The sequence below is a fragment of the Orcinus orca genome, chromosome 6 (genome assembly GCF_937001465.1).
Source record: "Orcinus orca chromosome 6, mOrcOrc1.1, whole genome shotgun sequence".
Classification (NCBI taxonomy): domain Eukaryota; kingdom Metazoa; phylum Chordata; class Mammalia; order Artiodactyla; family Delphinidae; genus Orcinus; species Orcinus orca.
The window spans coordinates 35,854,373-35,875,230 of record NC_064564.1 but is presented as its reverse complement, the minus strand read 5'-3'; positions in this window follow the sequence as shown (position 1 = coordinate 35,875,230).

Here is a 20,858-nt window from a genome sequence, read left to right as displayed (position 1 = left end):
TGCCGGCCTCTGACGCCGCAGGCTCACCCCGCATCCGCACCCCTCCCTCCCCCCGGCCTGAGTGAGCCAGAGCCCCCGAATCAGCTGCTCCTTTAACCCCGTCCTGTCTGAGCGAAGAACAGACGCCCTCCGGCAACCTACACGCAAAGGCGGGGCCAAATCCAAAGCCGAGCCCCGGCAGCTGTGCGAACAGAGAAGAGAAAGGGAAATTTCTCCCAGCAGCCTCAGAAGCAGCAGATTAAAGCTCCACAATCAACTTGATGTACCCTGCATCTGTGGAATACATGAATAGACAACAAATCATCCCAAATTGAGGAGGCGGACTTTGAGAGCAAGATTTATTATTTTTTCCCCTTTTCCTCTTTTTGTGAGTGTGTATGCGTATGCTTCTGTGTGAGATTTTGCTTTCACCATTTGTCCTAGGGTTCAATCCGTCCGTTTTTTTTTTTTTCTTTTCTTTTTAAAAAATTTTTTTTCTTAACAATTATTTTTTTTATTAATAATTATTTTTTATTTTAATAACTTTATTTTACCTTACTTTATTTTATTTTATCTTCTTTCCTTCCTTCCTTCCTTCCTTTCTTCCTTCCATTCTTCCTTCCTTTCTTCCTTCCTTTCTTCCTTCCCTCCTTCCTTCCCTCTTTCTTTTCTTTCTTTCTTTCTTTCTTTCTTTCTTTCTTTCTTTCTTTCTTTCTTTCCTTCCTTCCTTCTTTCTTCCTTTCTTTCTTTCTTTCTTTCTTTCTTTCCTTCCTTCCTTCCTTCCTTCTTTCTTTCTTTCCTTCTTCCTTTCTTTCTTTCTTTCTTTCTTACTACTTTTTCTCCCTTTTATTCTGAGCCATGTGGATGAAAAGCTCTTGGTGCTGCAGACAGGAGTCAGTGCTGTGCCACTGAGGTGGGAGAGCCAACTTCAAGACACTGGTCCACAAGAGAACTCCCAGCTCCACATAATATCAAACAGCGAAAATCTCCCAAAGATCTCCATCTCCACACCAGCACCCAGCTTCACTCAACGACCAGCAAGCTACAGTGCTGGACACCCTATGCCAAACAACTAGCAAGACAGGAACACAATCCCACCCATTAGCAGTGAGGCTGCCTAAAATCATAAGTCCACAGACACCACAATACACACCACCAGACGTGGACCTGACCACCAGAGAGACAAAATCCAGCCTCATCCACCAGAACACAGGCACAAGTCCCCTCGAACAGGAAGCCTACACAGCCACTGAAACAACCTTAGCCACTAGTGACAGACACCAAAAACAATGGGAACTATGAACCTGCAGCCTGCAAAAAGGAGACCCCAAACACAGAAAGATAAGCAAAATGAGAAGACAGAAAAACAAACGGCAGATGAAGGAGCAAGATAAAAACACAGCAGACTTAAAAAATGAAGAGGAAATAGGCAGTCTACCTGAAAAAGAATTCAGAATAATGATAGTAAAGATGATCCAAAATCTTGGAAATAGAATTGACAAAATGCAAGAAACATTTAACAAGGACCTAGAAGAACTAAAGATGAAACAAGCAACGATGAACAACACAATAAATGAAATTAAAAATACTCTAGATGAGATCAATAGCAGAATAACTGAGGTAGAAGAACGGATAAGTGACCTGGAAGATAAAATAGTGGAAATAACTACTGCAGAGCAGAATAAAGAAAAGAGCATGAAAAGAACTGAGGACAATTTCAGAGACCTCTGGGACAACATTAAATGCACCAACATTCAAATTATAGGGTTTCCAGAAGAAGAAGAGAAAAAGAAAGGGACTGAGAAAATATTTGAAGAGATTATAGTTGAAAACCTCCCTAATATGGGAAAGGAAATAGTTAGTCAAGTCGAGGAAGCACAGAGAGTCCCATACAGGATAAATCCAAGGAGAAACATGCCAAGACACATACTAATCAAACTGTCAAAAATTAAATACAAAGAAAACATATTAAAAGCAGCAAGGGAAAAACAACAAATAACACATAAGGGAATCCCCATAAGGTTAGCAGCTGATCTTTCAGCAGAAACTCTGCAAGCCAGAAGGGACTGGCAGGACATATTTAAAGTGATGAAGGAGAAAAACCTACAACCAAGATTACTCTACCCAGCAAGGATCTCATTCAGATTTGATGGAGAAATTAAAACCTTTACAAACAAGCAAAAGCTGAGAGAGTTCAGCACCACCAAACCAGCTTTACAGCAAATGCTAAAGGAACTTCTCTAGGCAAGAAACACAAAAGAAGGGAAAGACCTACAATAACAAACCCAAAACAATTAAGTAAATGGGAATAGGAACATACATATCAATAATTACCTTCAATGTAAATGGATTAAATGCTCCCACCAAAAGACACAGACTGGCTGAATGGATAAAAAAAACAAGACCCATATATATGCTGTCTACAAGAGACCCACTTCAGACCTAGAGACACATACAGACTAAAAGCAAGGGGATGGAAAAAGATATTCCATGCAAATGGAAACCAAAAGAAAGCTGGAGTAGCAATTCTCATATCAGACAAAATAAACTTTAAAATAAACACTATTAGAAGAGACAAAGAAGGACACTACATAATGTGTCAAGGGGTTGATCCAAGAAGAAGATATAACAATTGTAAATATTTATGCACCCAACATAGGAGCACCTCAATACATAAGGCAAATACTAACAGCCATAAAAGAGGAAATCGACAGTAACATATTCATAGTAGGGGACTTTAACATCCCACTTTCACCAATGGACAGATCATCCAAAATGAAAATAAATAAGGAAACACAAGATTTAAATGATACATTAAACAAGATGGACTTAATTGATATTTATAGGACATTCAATCCAAAAACAATAGAATACACAGTTTTCTCAAGTGCTCATGGAACATTCTCCAGGATAGATCATATCTTGGGTCACAAATCAAGCGTTGGTAAATTTAAGAAAATTGAAATTGTATCAAGTATCTTTTCCAACCACAACGCTATGAGACTAGATATCAATTACAGGAAAAGATCTGTAAAAAATATAAAAACATGGAGCCTAACAACACACTACTTAATAACGCAGTGATCACTGAAAAAATCAAAGAGGAAATCAAAAAATTCATAGAAAAAAATGACAATGGACACACGATGACTCAAAACCTATAGGATGCAGCAAAGGCAGTTCTGAGAGGGAAGTTTATAGCAATACAATCCTACCTTAAGAAACAGGAAACATCTAGAATAAACAACCTAAACTTGCACCTAAAGCAATTACAGAAAGAAGAACAAAAACCCCCAAAGTTAGCAGAAGGAAAGAAATCATAAAGATCAGATCAGAAATAAGTGAAAAAGAAATGAAGGAAACGATAGCAAAGATCAATAAAACTAAAAGCTGGTTCTTTGAGAAGATAAACAAAATTGATAAACCATTGGCCAGACTCATCAAGAAAAAAAGGGAGAAGACTCAAATCAATAGAATTAGAAATGAAAAAGGAGAAGTAACAACTGACACTGTAGAAATACAAAAGATCATGAGAGATTACTACAAGCAACTCTATGCCAATAAAATGGACAACCTGGAAAAAATGGACACATTCTTAGAAATGCACAACCTGCCGAGACTGAACCAGGAAGAAATAGAAAATATGAACAGACCAATCACAAGCACTGAAATTCAAACTGTGATTTAAAATCTTCCAACAAACAAAAGCACAGGAGCAGATGGCTTCACAGGCGAATTCTATCAAACATTTAGAGAAAAGCTAACACCTATCCCTCTCAAACTCTTCCAAAATATAGCAGAGGGAGGAACACTCCCAAACTCATTCTAGGAGGCCACCATCATCCTGATACCAAAACCAGACAAGGATCACAAAGAAAGAAAACTACAGGCCAATATCACTGCTGAACATAGATGCAAAAATCCTCAACAAAATACTAGCAAACAGAATCCAACAGCATAGTAAAAGGATCATACACCATGATCAAGTGGGGTTTATTCGAGGAATGCAAGGATTCTTCAATATACTGAAATCAAACAACATAATACACCATATTAACAAATTGAAGGAGAAAAACCATATGATCATCTCAATAGATACAGAGAAAGTTTTCAACAAAATTCAACACCCATTTATGGTAAAAACCCTGCAGACAGTAGGCATAGAGGGAACTTTCCTTAGCATAATAAAGGCCATATATGACAAACCCACAGCCAACATGGTCCTCAATGGTGAAAAACTGAAAGCATTTCCACTAAGATCAGGAACAAGAAAAGGTTGCCCACTCTCACCACTCTTATTCAATATAGTTTTGGAAGTTTTAGCCATAGCAATCAGAGAAGAAAAGGAAATAAAAGGAATCCAAATCAGAAAAGAAGAAGTAAAGCTGTCACTGTTGGCAGATGACATGATACTATACATAGAGAATCCTAAAGATGCTACCAGAAAACTACTAGAGCTAATCAATGAATTTGGTAAGGTAGCAGGATACAAAATTAATGCACAGAAATCTCTGGCGTTCCTATACACTAAGGATGAAAAATCTGAAACTGAAATCAAGAAAACACTCCCATTTACCATTGCAACAGAAAGAATAAAATATCTAGGAATAAACCTACCTAAAGAGACAAAAGACCTGTATGCAGAAAATTATAAGAAACTGATGAAGAAATTAAAGATGATACAAATAGATGGAGAGATATACCATGTTCTTGGATTGGAAGAATCAACATTGTGAAAATGACTCTACTACCCAAAGCAATCTACAGATTCAATGCAATCCCTATAAACTACCACTGGCATTTTTCACAGAACTAGAACAAAAATTTTCACAATTTGTATGGAAACACAAAAGACCCCGAATAGCAAAAGCAATCTTGAGAACGAAAGATGGAGCTGGAGGAATCAGGCTCCCTGACTTCAGGCTATACTACAAAGCTACAGTAATCAAGACAGTATGGTACTGGCACAAAAACAGAAATATAGATCAATGGAACAGGATAGAGAGCCCAGAAATAAACCCACGTACATATGGTCACCTTATCTTTGATAAAGGAGACAGGAATGTACAGTGGAGAAAGGACAGCCTCTTCAATAAGTGGTGCTTGGAAAACTGGACAGGTACATGTAAAAGTATGAGATTAGAACAATCCCTAACACCATACACAAAAATAAGCTCAAAATGGATTAAAGACCTAAATGTAAGGCCAGAAGCTATCAAACTCTTAGAGGAAAACATAGGCAGAACACTCTGTGACATAAATCACAGCAAGATCCTTTTTGACCCACTCCTAGAGAAATGGAAATAAAAACAAAAATAAACAAATGGAACCTAATGAAACTTCAAAGCTTTTGCACAACAAAGGAAACCATAAACAAGACCAAAAGACAACCCTCAGAATGGGAGAAAATATTTGCAAATGAAGCAACTGACAAAGGATTAATCTCCAAAATTTACAAGCAGCTCATGCAGCTCAATAATAAAAAAACAAACAACCCAATCCAAAAATGGGCAGAAGACCTTAATAGACATTTCTCCAAAGAAAATATACAGATTGCCAACAAACACATGAAAGTATGCTCAACATCATTAATCATTAGAGAAATGTAAATCAAAACTACAATGAGGTATCATCTCACACCAGTCAGAATGGCCATCATCAAAAAATCTAGAAACAATAAATGCTGGAGAGGGTGTGGAGAAAAGGGAACACTCTTGCACTGCTGGTGAGAATGTGAATTTGTATAGCCACTATGGAAAACAGTATGGAGGTTCCCTAAAAATCTACAAATAGAACTACCATATGACCCTGCAATCCCACTGCTGGGCATATACCCTGAGAAAACCATAATTCAAAAAGAGTCATGTACCAAAATATTCACTGAAGCTCTATTTACAATAGCCAGGAGATGGAAACAACCCAAGTGTCCATCACCAGATAAATGAATAAAGAAGATGTGGCACATATATACAATGGAATATTACTCAGCCATAAAAAGAAACGAAATTGAGCTATTTGTAATGAGGTGGATAGACCTAGAGTCTGTCATACAGAGTGAAGTAAGTCAGAAAGAGAAAGACAAATACCGTATGCTAACACAATATATGGAATCTAAGAAAAAAAATGTCATGAAGAACCTAGAGGTAAGACAGGAATAAAGACACAGACCTACTAGAGAATGGACTTGAGGATATGGGGAAGGGGAAGGAGAAGCTGGGACAAAGACAGAGAGTCGCATGGATATATATACACTAGCAAACGTAAAATAGATAGCTAGTGGGATGCAGCTGCATAGCACAGGGAGATCAGCTCGGTGCTTTGTGACCACCTAGCGGGGTGGGATAGGGAGGGTGGGGGGGAGGGAGATGCAAGAGGGAAGAGATATGGGAACATATGTATATGTATAACTGATTCATTTTGTTATAAAGCAGAAACTAACACACCATTGTAAAGCAATTATACTCCAATAAAGATGTAAAAATTAAATTTAAAAAAATCATCCAATTACTTTTTCCATCTACATTTATCATATATTGTTCAAAAACTTTGAGAACAGATATATACACAATATTATCTAAAACCATTTGAATATTTTGTTAATCTACTGACATTTTAAGAAATGGAGAAAAATAAAATTTAAATTTAGTAAAAAAAAAAAACAACCTAATTGACTTCTTAATCCACAAATGAGTCATGACGTGCAGTTTGATAAACTCTGGACTACAGCTTTCATATGTCTAAAAACATAAAAGAGTAAATGTACAATTGGAAATAGTTATGTACTTCATTGTGTGAAATATTATAAAATAGTGTATTAAGCAGTCTATATATTAAAAATTTGAAGGGACATTTCTTTCCTACATTTTCAAGTACAATCTGATGCTCTCAGAAGTTGTGTGCTGCAGACCCTGTGAACTTTCACCTCCTGGAACTGTGCTTCCCATACCTCTCTTTCCCAGAAAAAGAGGCCAGGACTCTTCCTGTGTAGGAAGCACAGGACAGTGGAACAAAGTCCAAGCTCCTTCACCAACTTCATTCAGCCTTCAGGACCAAGTGCTTCTTCATGGTATTCTGGGGACACTGGAAAACCAGAGAGTAGAATCCAGACTTAAAGTTGTAGAGAAGAAAAGGCTGCTGAAAGTTATATGCATGGAAGTTATATGTTGAAATCAGTCGATGGGTAAATAATTCATTGGAGTTAGACCATGAGATTAGGCTTTTGATAAATTTAGTTTATCAGAGAAAGAACAGTGGATGATTTGAGAAGACAAAACAAAGGGAAGAGCAAACAATTTTTTTTTAATAAAGCATCTAGATGGTTACAATAGTGATCCAGAATTAAGAGGTAAGGACCTGGCCAGAGGAAACACCACAGAGGAGACTGTCACCTGGCATTCTGGGGCACCAGTTCATTAAAGTGATTGATTAAACTAAAATAATAGGCAGGGCCATCTTGGGATGTTCCTCTAGTAGATGGGGAAGGCCTTCAAAGCCAAGTCAAGTTAGGAATGAGAGGAAGATCTCAGTACATTCAACATGAAGAAGAAAAATTCTAATGGGAAGAAAAAATGTCTTCAGCTTTTAGATGGCTGTTAGAGCTGGATCCAATTAGCAGATATTAATTACAGACAGATTATTATTCAATATTAGAAAGACATTCTTAATTATTTTAGTAATTTTATTATCAAATGGGTGACTACTGGAGGAACAGAGTCCTCTGTCATGGAAGTTGTCCAACATTGACACTTGCCTGGATTTACAATGCAAGAAAATGTTGAATTAAAGTCCAATGACAAGCAACCAGAAAACAGGCACTCCATCTGTATCCCACATCTTAGCACAGGCCCCATTATGTGGCTGGTATCCAAACACCACTGGTTAAATGCAGTATGCCCAAGCGTCTTTTCCAACTGATTACTGATTCTACAAAGTCTTGGGAGGGACAGGAATGTGGGAATGCAAAGACACCCTGGGGGAAAAAGCACATGCTTTTAGACAATACAAAATGGATACAGTTCTTTAGAAAATCCCTTCAAATATTTCAAGACCACACTTCCATTGAGTAAATACAGTGGTCAGTTCACAGCCCCCCACTTAGGGTATTACCAGCTGCTATAACAAAGAAGCACTAACATTTCAATGACTTGATGCAACAAAAGTTTATTTTTGCAGACATAGAGGGACATGGAGGTGATCCTGGTGAATAAGCAATTCTCCTCTACCTGGAGATTCAGCAGCACAAGCTTTTTCCATCTTACAGTTCTGCCTTACTTTAAGGCCTTAGAGTCATTTGCACAGGAAAGGGCTTGAAGGGGCAGGAATGCAAAGATTTTATGGGCCAGGCTTAGACATGGCACATATGTGTTCTTTTCCCATTGCACGGAGAGCTTTCATTCACACCTAACTGCAAGGGATGCTGGGAGCTATAGTGTAGCTGGTATAAAGGTGGGCAGAAAGCAGTGTGGGTGGACAGCTAGTAGTCTCCTCTGCTATAACCATGCGCACACACAAATCACACACAAGCCCTCCCAGAGCTCCATCTGTGATAGAAACCATTTCAAAGGTTAAATTTTTAAAAATCCATGCCCAAATCAATTAGCTAATGATATTCTGATAAACTTTGTAGTGATTCCACTACAATATTGAGAAAACTGCCAAAGACACATTGCAGGAGTTTATTTTCCAAGCAAGGTTGCTCATGACTGTGTCAGCTGGCATTCCAAAGCTAATGAATATACCTAATACTGGTTTCAATTCTTCCTTTGATCATTGAAAGGGATGGTATCTCAACCAGCACCTGAGATGATACATTCTAGTTTTTCAACTTCTCTTATTGTTTAAAAGGTTCTTTAATACCCAGTCAATGGTTCCCTCTTCTTGGCATCAAACCAAAACATTTTGCTCATGTCTGTCAGTGGGCCCAGGCTGCCATGCCAATAAAAAGAATAGCAAGATCAAACATGAGAATTAATACCTTTGCATACCTGTCTCCTGCCTTTTCCGGTGCAGAGTGATGGACACAGTCTTGCTCTGTGACATCTGAGCTACATCCAGGAGAACAGTATCTTCAGCATTCTTGGCAAGTCAGCTGAGCCACCTACCGCTCACCTAACACCCCATCAGCTGAGGCCTGATAAAGCATTATTTTCTCTACACTAATGATCAATTACACTTTTATTACTAATTTATCAACCACCTCTCTTTTATTAAGATGACTTTATGTCTTTGCTCTTTGTTTTGAAGTCTCTCTTCCATTTGATCTTCCAGGTCAGTACTTTTTGTTCTTAACAACTATGCCCTTCTTTCACAGAGCTACTGAATTTTTAAATTAAAAGCTTAGTTTTCTCATTCCAAGATGTCTGGTTTTGTATTATTTTTACTGTCCAGGTGTGATTGATTTGTCTCCTTCTATAGCTGCCTATTCTCAGAGTTCAGCTAGCTCCCCCACTGTCTGGGGTTCCCTGTAGATTTTCTTTGCCTGGTCCTATTTCTCTTCATCCCTGGGGCTCAAGTCAGATTAATGGGAAAACTTGAGCAGTCATGACATGACCTCATGGGGGTGAAGATTACTGCAGGTAAAGTGGCCAGCTTGTATGAGGCACCAGATGAAAGCCTCTATTCCCACAGGGATGCTCAAGCAGAGAGATCTGCCTTCACCCAGCCTCATGGGAAGACAGGAAGTAGCACAACAGACATCTCCTCCCACAGTCCCAGAGCCCAGGAAGCCCAGAGGTGCTCTTAGGATTACATGCGAGGGAGGCATAGCACACACTCTGGGGCCACAGATCACTGGGGGCCATGGAGTTCTACCACCCACCCTCAGACATCCAAGCTTGTACCCAGACTGCAAAGTTCTGCACCTGCTTGGCCTCCTCTGGCCCCTGACAGAGCCTGAGGGTCACAGTCTTCTCGTCCTGCTCACTCGCAAGCCTGGCAGCCATGCACCCAGGACAGCTGGTAGGTGACCCCACGGAGGTGGACATGGAGGGCATCAGAAGTGCTCACTCACTGTCAACTTCCAAGAATCTGCTCCATTAGACACAATGTTAAGAATCTTAAAATTCTTTCTGATAAGATATCATTGTTCTCTTAGCTCCTTTAAGAGTGGCATTTGGCTGCTGTTCAAATCTTTTAGCCAGGACTCTTGAGAACCACAAGATAATTTTTCAAGATTGAGGAATGAAGGACAAAAGACCTTTTCTTCTGACAGCTCGATTTTGTTTCAGGAATCTACAGGGCTCTCAGCTAGTCACTGGTGTTTCTGCAGCTCCACATCTCTGTCTCATGGAGTTGGTTTGAGAACATTAATTGCTTGGCCAGGGCCAGTTGAGGGAAAATAGTTACAAGAAAGCCAACCATCATTGTGCACAGGAATCCCATAGGGATCAATAATAATGATACTTTCACACTCTTGTGCATTACTATATGACAGACCTTCTTCAAAGGAAGTATTTTCTGCAAGGAATGCCATCAGATCATCACAAGAATCCCCAATCCACCTTGCTGGTGCAATAGCAAGGCTAAGAAATAGTTCTAAGAAAGACAGTGTGAAATTCTCAACGTTCTAATATCAGTAGTAGGAGTGAATGCAAGCTCTCCGCCCTTGCTCTTCATTTTTGTTGCCAAGTATCTTCACTCAAAATCATCGACAATCTATTCTTATTACCATTTCTTAAAATGAAATATTAATTTCAAAAAAGGACATGATCTCATAACTTTAAAAGTGAATAAACACAACCTGTATGAAAATCTCACCAAAATGTGACTATTCTACCACCAACTGACATCACATCACAGAGAAGCTTTGCTTTTGGAAATCAATTGTTGAGGGGCATGGGCTGCCAGAGGTGTTTCCTTCTGGAAAAGGAGAAGAGGAGTCAGAAGTAGGTTCAAAGCTAGAGCCCAGCCCACGTGGCATGCTCATGTCCCTTCCGGTTTCAAAGGGATTCCACCTATCAGGTGCCATCTACCTCCTTCAAGTCTGAACAGGATAAGAATCGAAGCAGCTACAGGCTGTAATGGTGACAAACGATCCCAGGCAAGAGTAAACCACAAAAACCCTGATCACTCAGCTTGTCAGTAGAGAGTTCTCTGCTTAACTTCTACAGCCAGGCTGCTGACTCTGACTTCTAGCTCCACATTTTACTAACTTAATAATCTGGAGCAATTTACCTAATATCTCCAAGCCTCAGTTTGCTCAGCAAAATGGGAAGAGTAACAGCTCAAAGAGTCATGAAGGATTAAATAAGATAATACTGTACATGGAAATACTTAGGTTAAGTGAAGCTCGTTAAATGCCAGATCTTATTACTAGTAAGCAGTCACTATGTTCCAGGCATATGCTAAGTGCTGAGAATAAATAAGACGTACCACAGGTGGCCACATCATTACCACCATCCCTCATGCTCTTCTGCAGCAAGGCTTTGCCGTTCCTGCCATCAAAGGGTGGAGTCTAATACCCCTCCCCTTGAATCTGGGCATCCCTGAAGTTTGCTTTAGCCAATGTGTGATTTTTGCCCTCTGGAAGCTAGCTGTCACGTGACAAGGCTCTAGCCAGACCACTGAATGATGACAGACAGCTGGACAGAGAGAAACCACAGGGAAGAGAACAAGATGCCCCAGTTAACAGCCAAGGCCAAGGCCCCAGATGGGGTCGGGGGTGGGGGAACATGGGGGATCCTCCAGCTCCAGCTAAGCCACCACCCTCACCCAAATTCCTGACCCCAGAATCGTGACCAGTTGGTTGCCATTTTAAGCCATTGAGTTCTGGAGTGGTTTGTGATGCAGCAATAGAGAACTGAAACGTAAGACCCAACCCAACCCATAGTGGAAGGTAGCAGAGACCCAGAAACTACTCCCAGGTCACGTGGAAAATGCTCTGATAGAGGTGCTAGGTCTATGCAACCTACTATGGGCACACAGCCAGGCCATGGTTCATCCAGCTGGAGCCAGAGATGAAAAAGAGAAGTCTTGGGAGGTGGGAGGGGACCGTAAAGCTGCCTGAGTAGACACAGCCATGGGGAAAATTAAAAGACATTCCTTTTCTCCAAGAAGGGTATTTCACCTCCCAGGCAGGAGGAGCTGGCAGGCCTAGACATCTCAGAGGGAATGCATGTTCCTATGCTGTCTTAGTCACATAATTGGGCTTTTCTAATGAAAGGAACAGATATAATTTTCACTTATTTAAGTCAGGGATAGTTTCCCATTGTCTTTTCATGTGTGTGTACTTTCTGCCTTCCCAATAAAAGATTATAAGTTCCTTGAGAGCAGGCATTCTCTTCACTTTCTTACTTTCTACCTCCAGGGCCCACTGCTAACCACACACGCTAGCACGCTGCTTTGCTTCGGTGAAAGCTCAGTTAATACAGAGTGATTGATGGATTCACGGATTCTCATCCTTGGAAGGAAACTTCCTCTAATTTAAACTCCCTCCCAGACTCCGTCAAAGCTAGTCAGCTTCAGACATGGCCACTGCTGATTTGTCAGTGGATAAATGCTGTACATCTCCTGTCCCACACACAAAAGAATAGAGTGAAAAGCTAACCCCCAGAGCCTTCCCAGACCTCCAGGCTGCAGTGGGTCTGAAGACCTTACCTCTGCCATGACTCCTTGTATTCCTTTATAGGAATTATCCAAATGCTTGCTAGATACCTGCCTCTCTGGACTGTAAACTCGAAGTGCTAGAAACACCTACCTTGCTCTTTCCCAGACTCTCAGAGCCTAGTGTAGTGCCAGCCATGGAGTGTATATGTTGTATGAATCAATGAATTCCAATTATAAGACAGAGCCTCAAAGGACTAGCATTTAGTCATTTTTAACATACTAGGTATGTATATACAGCCAACGAAATAACCAAATTCATGTCAGAAAGAGACCCAAACATCTGTCTTCTAGGTATAGTCTCTATATATTCTATTTAATGTCTATAATAATAATATAAATTAAATGCTTACTATATGAACGTTGTACTGCTCCAGGTACTTACATGTCTTTATCTCATTTTGTACACAGGGGATTTCTTTTTTTTTTTTTTAATTTATTTATTTATTTATGGATGCGTTGGGTCTTTGTCGCTGTGTGCGGGCTTTCTCTAGTTGTGGCGAGCGGCGGCCACTCTTTCATTGCAGTGCACAGGCTTCTCATTTGCGGTGGTTTCTCTTGTTGCGGAGCATGGGCTCTAGGTGCACGGGCTTCAGTAGTTGTGGCTCACGGGCTCTAGAGCGCAGGCTCAGCAGTTGTGGCTCACAGGCTCAGTTGCTCTGCAGCATGTGGGATCTTCCCGGACCAGGGCCCGAACCCCTGTCCCCTGCATCGGCAGGCAGACTCTCAACCACTGCGCCACCAGGGAAGCCCCACAGGGGATTTCTTGAAGGTAGGTCCAGTTATTATCCTGATTTATACATGAGGAAACCTGTGGCACAGAGAGATTCAATAACTTGCCAAGGTCACAGAGCTGGTAAATGGCTGAGCTTAGATTCAGACCCAGGCAACTGGAATCCAGAGCGATTTCCCTTTACACAACACAGCGATTCTTCTCTTAATAAGATTCCATTAAAGTTAAATGAATAAGAACATCAAGAGGAACAGGAGGCTCAGGTGACGAGATGTGACCACTTCTCCCCCGAGGGTTCTCGCCCAGTCCCGGCGAGGTCTGTGCTGAAGGCTGGCTGCATGCCCTCCACAGCCCACCAGAACTAACCTCAGGCCCAGAGGGTGCTTCTGAGTGGTCAGGAGTCCAGGCAAGACCATTGCCATTGAGTGTTCAACACAGTACAGAGGGGATCCTTTGGCTGGAGCTGTCTGAGGATCACAGTGATGGGCCAGGGCCTCCTTCCAGAGAAATGCCCTTCTCTCGAAAGGGTGGGGCCTCCTCTCTTGAGAGGAAGCCCTGATTCTAGGTCCAGCTCTCTCATTAACCCAGCACTGGGGACATTTAGGGTCATTCTGATCCCATAACAAGAACCCCAAGCTCCTTCCCAGCAGCGAAATGCTACAGATTATTTTGGAATTCACACGGAAACCTAACAGTCCCAGGAAAAGCCATTCTAACAGCACGTGGCAACTCCTCAGTCTACTTCCAAACGGTGACCAAGTGCGTGTGGGCAGAAGCTTGCAGTCTTCAAAAACAGGGTCAAGTCTCGATCGGGATCAGGTCCTGTATCAGCAACACTACACCTACGAGACCTACAAGCACAGCTTGCCTCCAGACCAGAACTCTCTTACACATTTTGCTTTTAATAAACGGAGACAGAGCCAGAGTTATCACGCTGCATTCAATGTGAACTTTCTCTTAACGACGTTCTGGCAGACACCTCTTTAAAGTCACTGCACAGAAATAGCAGGAAGGAAAAACTTGCCATCACAAAGCTTTCTGTTTGTGTATGGGCAGACGTCAAAACATTCTGATAAGAGCTGTTCTCCAAAGTCACAGCTTGATTCTTTAGTCCTTTGCCCACATGAGTGAAGCCCATGATCAAACTCAAGAGTCCCCACTCACAATCTCGCTCCAGTGAGAGCAAAATTTAAAAATAAATATCTGCGTTGGATTTCCAGTCTCCACCGGAGAGCAGAGGAAATGACAGACTGACAAGAAGAAGCAGGGGGAGACTAGGCTTAGAGGAAAACCCACTCTCCACTTCTCTTCTCCTCCCAGCCTTCCAGCCTCAAGCCCCTTCTGCTTGGTGTCCAGTTGACTTTGACCCATTTGGAACTCACAAGAGTTTAAAATACAGTGACACCCTTGTGTGTTCAGCCGTGCTACATAAGAAAGAGACAAAGACAGAGAGAGAGAGAGAGACCCCCAAAGCCCTCACCAAGAGCTGCCTGATTCTGCTGAATGTAAACAATTTTTCTGGTAGCCAGTGTTAATACATCTGTGACCTCTGTCCTTCTATTCCCAGCTCCCTCCTGGCACACCCAGCCCGCCCCCTCTGCCCAGTACTGAGCTCTGAAAGCAGACTGGCCTCTAGGAAAACTGTGGCTCTGTCAACTGTTATCTGTATGATCAGAGGCAGGTTGGTGAACTTCTCATTGCCTTTATCCCCTCTTCGGTAAAATGAGCGTAATGAATGGTAAGAGTTGTGGAGTTGTTGTAGAGGATTAAATAGTTCGTGAGTGCAAGTGAAATTAGCATGGAAAGCATGTAGGAAACTCCAGTGTTGACTGTGAGCAATGTTATTCTTTTTATTTGTCACCCTTATCTCACCATTCAAATCAGAAAACATCTATTAACCAGAACTTCCACCAGGACAGAAGTTCATTGACACTAAAGTATACATCAGTGATGTATTTTCATGTTTGACCTTACATGTCTAACTGGGAAATGAAAGGCTGTTTCCCCAGGTTTCATTGATTCAACAAGTATTTATTGAGAACATACTATCTATTGGGTACTATCATGTATTTCTAGTACATGAGGAGGGCTCAGAAAATGTTGATGAATGAATGAGTGCATGAATGGGTGGAAATGACCCTCCCACAGATGCTCCTCTTGGATGTAGTTGCAGAGGCCACTGGGGCATAGAGGCTTGTCCGTCCCTTCATCCCAGCTCCTTCCAGACCTGAATGCCTTCCACTCCCACCTAGGGCTGCAGAGCCCCTGGCTTAGCCCTTCACTTGTTTCCTTGCTTGGCTTCCAACCAAAAGGTTCTGACAAAGAAGCAGTCACTAGAACACATCCTCTTTGTATTACTATAGTCAGGTGTTATAAAGGATGCTCAAAAAGAAGGGATCTCACATGCATATGGAAAGTACCTTCTGCCTTTCATCCAATCAAGGATTTATTCTTCCCTGTATAAGACCATCTCCCAAACTTTAGATACTGAGCGAGAAAGAAATTGTTTGCAGAGCTGGCCTAGGTTGTGGTCAGCACATGGCATCTGTGCTTTCATAAGCTCTGGGAATAGTCTACCTGGACCTTATCTCCATGGAGTGGACACTGATTGATTTTTGGCCACCAATATCCATCCCCCCTTGTTTTGGTGATTTGAGGCATGCCTCCTCCTCTGGAAGTATGACTTGGGTGGGACTCTACCCCAGTCTCCAAAATAAAGCAAGTGTCAGCATGGCCCACAGGGATGGGTGAAGGGGGACTCCTGGCTCAAGTTGGTTCAATCAGAATGAATCGCAGGACTAAGAGCAGGAGATTCCAAGAGGAAACAGTCTCTTCCTTTACATTTAATATGGACTGGGGGAGAGTGACCTTGGACTTATGGCGGCCACAAGATACCACCTGGGAATGAAGCAAGTACAGGCAAAGACAGACCTGAGTGCCAGGAATAGATTGCCCGATGATTTCACTTGAGCCCCTGAATCGTGCTTGAAGCCAAATTTCCTCTGGATTTTTCAACTCTGTGGGTTAATTCCTTTGTCTCTTAAGCCTGTCAAGGCTCCTTTTTTATTTACAACCAAGAGAATCCTAGGTTACCCACATATCTTGTCACAGTGCCTAAAGTTTCACATTGCTTATTTGCTTGTATTAATAGAGGAAATAAAGCTGAAAATTGCAAATATGCTATCAACCATCAGCCCAAAAGTGCTTTGTAGTTTGATAACTGTCATTTTTATTTACTTGGTAATACAATTTGACATTAAGCATTCCAAGGACAGAACCCAAAATCACACTGAACAAAAGCAGAAAAGTCCACCATGAAGTTTCTTAGCCTATACCACTCCTCTTATGTGATGTCCCTCGGAGTTCTATGAAGAACAATAACTCAAACCCTGGGAGGTAATGAAAACTTCTTGAACGTGTGGAGCTTGCAATGAGCTATGAATGGATAGGATGGTAGAGGCAAAGGTAAAAGGAAAAATAAATTTTTTGTCTGGCAAGCCTTTTGTTTCCAGTGACTTCCAGAGACACCATATACCATAGAAGGAGAACCCAGAATTCTCTTCCTTGGATTCTCTGTTGGATTGTCTATGAGCCACTTTTTCAATGTCTTTATCCAAAGTTGGCCAATCAGGTGGAGCTTTATAAGCCCATGAGCTTGAGACTCTTTGATTCACTCCATCAATGCTATTTATTGAGCACCTACCACGCGCATCGGATTAGATGCTGTACTAGTTACTGACACTGGAGATTTAAAGATGAATGAGCACCCAAGGAGCTTAGAGTCCATGAGCAATGCAGACAATGTCCCCCAAGACTATAATAGAGTATGATTAATGCCATTACAGAGCTGAACATGTGGCAATGACTAGGACACCTGTCCCAGGCTAAGGGATGGAACAAAGGACTCAGGACAAAGAGATTTTTGAGCCCGCATCAGCCAGCAGATGAGATGTAGGGACGGCCATTGCAGGAAGAAAGAATAACATTGGCAAAGGAACGGCGGTATGAGAAACTATGGGGCATTTAGTGCACTGGATTTGGTAAACTGAGCTCAGGTACAAGAATGGGAAACAACGCGGGAAGAAGCAAACACTTTGTCATAGTGGCTCCTTCTGCCAAGCCAAGGACTGCATTTGTCTGGGGAAGCCTTCAGTGGCTCCCTATTTGCTATGGAATAAATGCTAGAACTCCGGACTCCTTGAATCAAGACAAGCAAGACTTGCTTTAGCTTTTTCACATTCTAATAGCCAAAAAAAAAAAAAAAAAGCAACCTATATGATGAGGGCAGAGTCTGAAGGCACTCCCTGCCTGGGTTGGCATTTTTGTTCAGATCGGCTGTATCCTTTTCCTTATCTCCATTTTCCTGGTAACCCTGGGCCCAGGAGATGAGAGGAGCCACATATATCCCCACCAAGTCCCACACTCACCCGCCATCAGGCCCTACTCAGCTTAGCATCATTTTTCATTTGGTATGAAGTCATTTTTAAAGTGCCTGCTTCTCATTAGGAAGGTAACCCGATAGCCCCTGCGGGAGATGCACAAGAAGCAGAAGTGAAACAGCCTTTTTCTTCAGACTCTGGCATTTTCCCTCACTGGCTTTCTTTCTGAGCGTCAGTGTTGATGAGGCTTTTCTGTTCAGAAAACTCTGCCTAAATCTTAGACTCTGTGGTATCTGTTGTTACTGGTTTGTCTGTGTATTTATGCTGGTTTTCATGGACATCTTTTCATAAAACGGTTCAGGTCCCAAAACATTTTCCCACGTGAGGATCCGCCATGGTTCAAATATGTCCCAGGTGTGGCTCCTTGGACATTCAGTTTACACGTGATTCTCATTACACAGTCCCCAAGGGCTGTGAAAACATTTTCTTGAGCTGCCCCCAAACATCCACAACTGTGAACTGGTAAACGCCAATTGGAAAAGTACTGTTTATTTAAACTGCAGCCCAGGCAGTCCCCCAGCCTGATGTCTACTCGGGTTCTCCACAGCTCCATCAGCCTCCTGGCCAACACACCCAAGGTGGCTCTTGCCCCACCTAAGAGACCCTTAGGTCTCTCAACGTTCCCTCAGCCTTGCCCTGGATTTTCTGACTCCAGGACACAGAAGCAAAGAGACCCGTGCAAGCAGAAGTTGCTATCAGACTTCTGAAGCCCACATCCTGATCTACTCTCTAGCTCACACTTCAACTTGCACAACTGGACTTGCTTATTTAGCCTTTTAAAAATACTACTGTTTGATAATCCTTTAGCTAAAAGCAGAACACAGAAGGGACCTGACAAGATCACTAAGCGAAACGTAGCTTGCAGAAAATAACACCGGACCAGCAAGAGGGAAAAAAAAAGAGCATTTGTAAAGGAATACTTTAGGATGACTTTGGAAAAGTTATTTTCCTTTCTGTGCCTCAGTTTCCTCATTTGTAAAATTAGGACTTACACGAGATGGTCCCTAAGCTACCAAAACACTGTGATTGAAAATACCATGTTGAAATACTATGATTCTATTATACTGAATATGGGTCATTAATCAAGTAAATGTGTCAGTTTAACTTGAATAATAACATTCTCTTCTTTGCGAAGCATATGAGAAACCAAAATCTCATATTTGTCATCAATAAAAAGTCACCTTTAGAGTGGAAATAAAGGAGAAAAGCCTTAAACATGTGTAATACATGGAATAGGGATTAAGATAGTGGGGTGGGGTTTTTTTGAGCATTCTTTAAAAGTATTCTTATAAAAGGCAAACTTCACTCCAGAGGTTTAAAACCATTCCCAGCAGCAGACATGAAAATAAAGAATAAAGTCATCATCCAGGATGAGAGGTCTGGCTGAGCTCCACCATGCCCCACACCATCTCCAGATAACTTCGAGAGAGCTTTGTGAGAGAGCCACTGCACATGGCAACCCTGGGCCTGATCTAGGGGAGGTCCTTGGTGACAGAAGCAGCCCTCAGTCCCTTACCCTGGTCAAGCTCCTCTGTAGAGAAAAGAAAGAGAAATGAAAAGGCAGCTCAGTACAGACACTCAGTTACAGGAACTGAGATCTGAGTTTAATTTGAAGCCCTGAGGAGTGCCAATTTTGCAGGTGAGGCTAGAAAAGATGACAGCTATAAAAGAAGTCAGATTGGCCATGGCAGCTGAAGGTTCTAGGAAAGGAACTCTCAGGCCCAGGGTGCCACACTGGTGCTGAAGGTATGGGGTTAGGGTCCAGGATTCAAGGAAGCTAGCCATAGTGTCAGGATCCTGGTTCCAGCAAGAAACTGGATTGCTAACTCTGAAACCCAGTCTACTCTCCAGTGGCAGGTTGTGCAGGGCCTGGTGGTGAATCAAGCTTCCGGGAAGGATGGGCTCCAGAACCAGATGGTGGTATCAGACCTTAATGAGGTAAGAAAAATCTGACCTGCCTCCACCCCCTCCCCTGAACTGCTCCTAAAGCACTCCTCTTCCATCTTCCATCTAGTTTGGATACTTGACTTGATGACCTGTTTGCTGTCATGAGTTCCCTGGAAACCTCGGCTAACTGGCCTCACTGTTGCCTGGCTCATCACACACTATAGAGCCATGGAAGGTTATTGCATCCTTGTTGATCCTTGGGATATAGCCCTGCCTCTGGACCCCAGCCAACACTTTAGGAATAATTGTGGGATCCAGAAAAGATCCCAACTCCAGACGTACGGGTTTTTTTAGTCTTTTTTTTTTTTTTAACACATTTGACATCACCAGTAGAGACTAGAACCTACTTCATAGACAGTTTCCATTAGGTTTTTCCACGTGAGGGCAGTGAAGAGCCATCCCAGGTGTATCTCATACTTCTAGGAAGCCCTCCGTCATTAACTGGTTCCAAGGCAATCATTCGGGACACATACTCAGTTCTGACTGTTAGAGTTCTAAGTCCTTATCAGTGACTCTAAATTCTAACCTATCCTGGACATTTTAGATTTCCACACCAGGTTTTCCTGCTTTGGGGCTTCATATCTTTCTAGAGAATTTAGATCTGCCTGCTGTAGTCATCTCAGGGAAGCATTAAAAGTCAAGAATTTTCCAGGCTACAACCATACACTGAGGCTTCAGGTTCACTTTAAAAAAAGGAAGGGGGAGATGTGTGGAGAGCGGCACACCCAGAAAGAGCATGGAAGTTTCATGTCTCATCCCACATACTTTTCTCTATGTATCTCTCACATCTGGCTGTTCCTGAGTTATATCCTTGTGTAATAAACAGGTAATCTAGTACAATCATTCATACTACAGAACCACTTCCAGAGGACTTTGGATTTCACAAGATAAACCATCAATGCGGACCCTTGGGAAACATCTGATTTCCCAGTCATGTGGCTGACAGGGTCTTGTTGCTCTGGCCTGGTATCAGTCCTGAGCCTCTGAGGTGGGAGAGCTGAGTTCAGGACATTGGACCACCAGAGACCTCCCAGCACCACGTAATATCAATCGGTGAGTGCGCTTCCACAGATCTCCATCTCAATGCTAAGACCCAGCTCCACCCAACAGCCAGCAAGTTCCAGTGCTGGATGTCCCATGCCAATCAACTAGCAAGACAG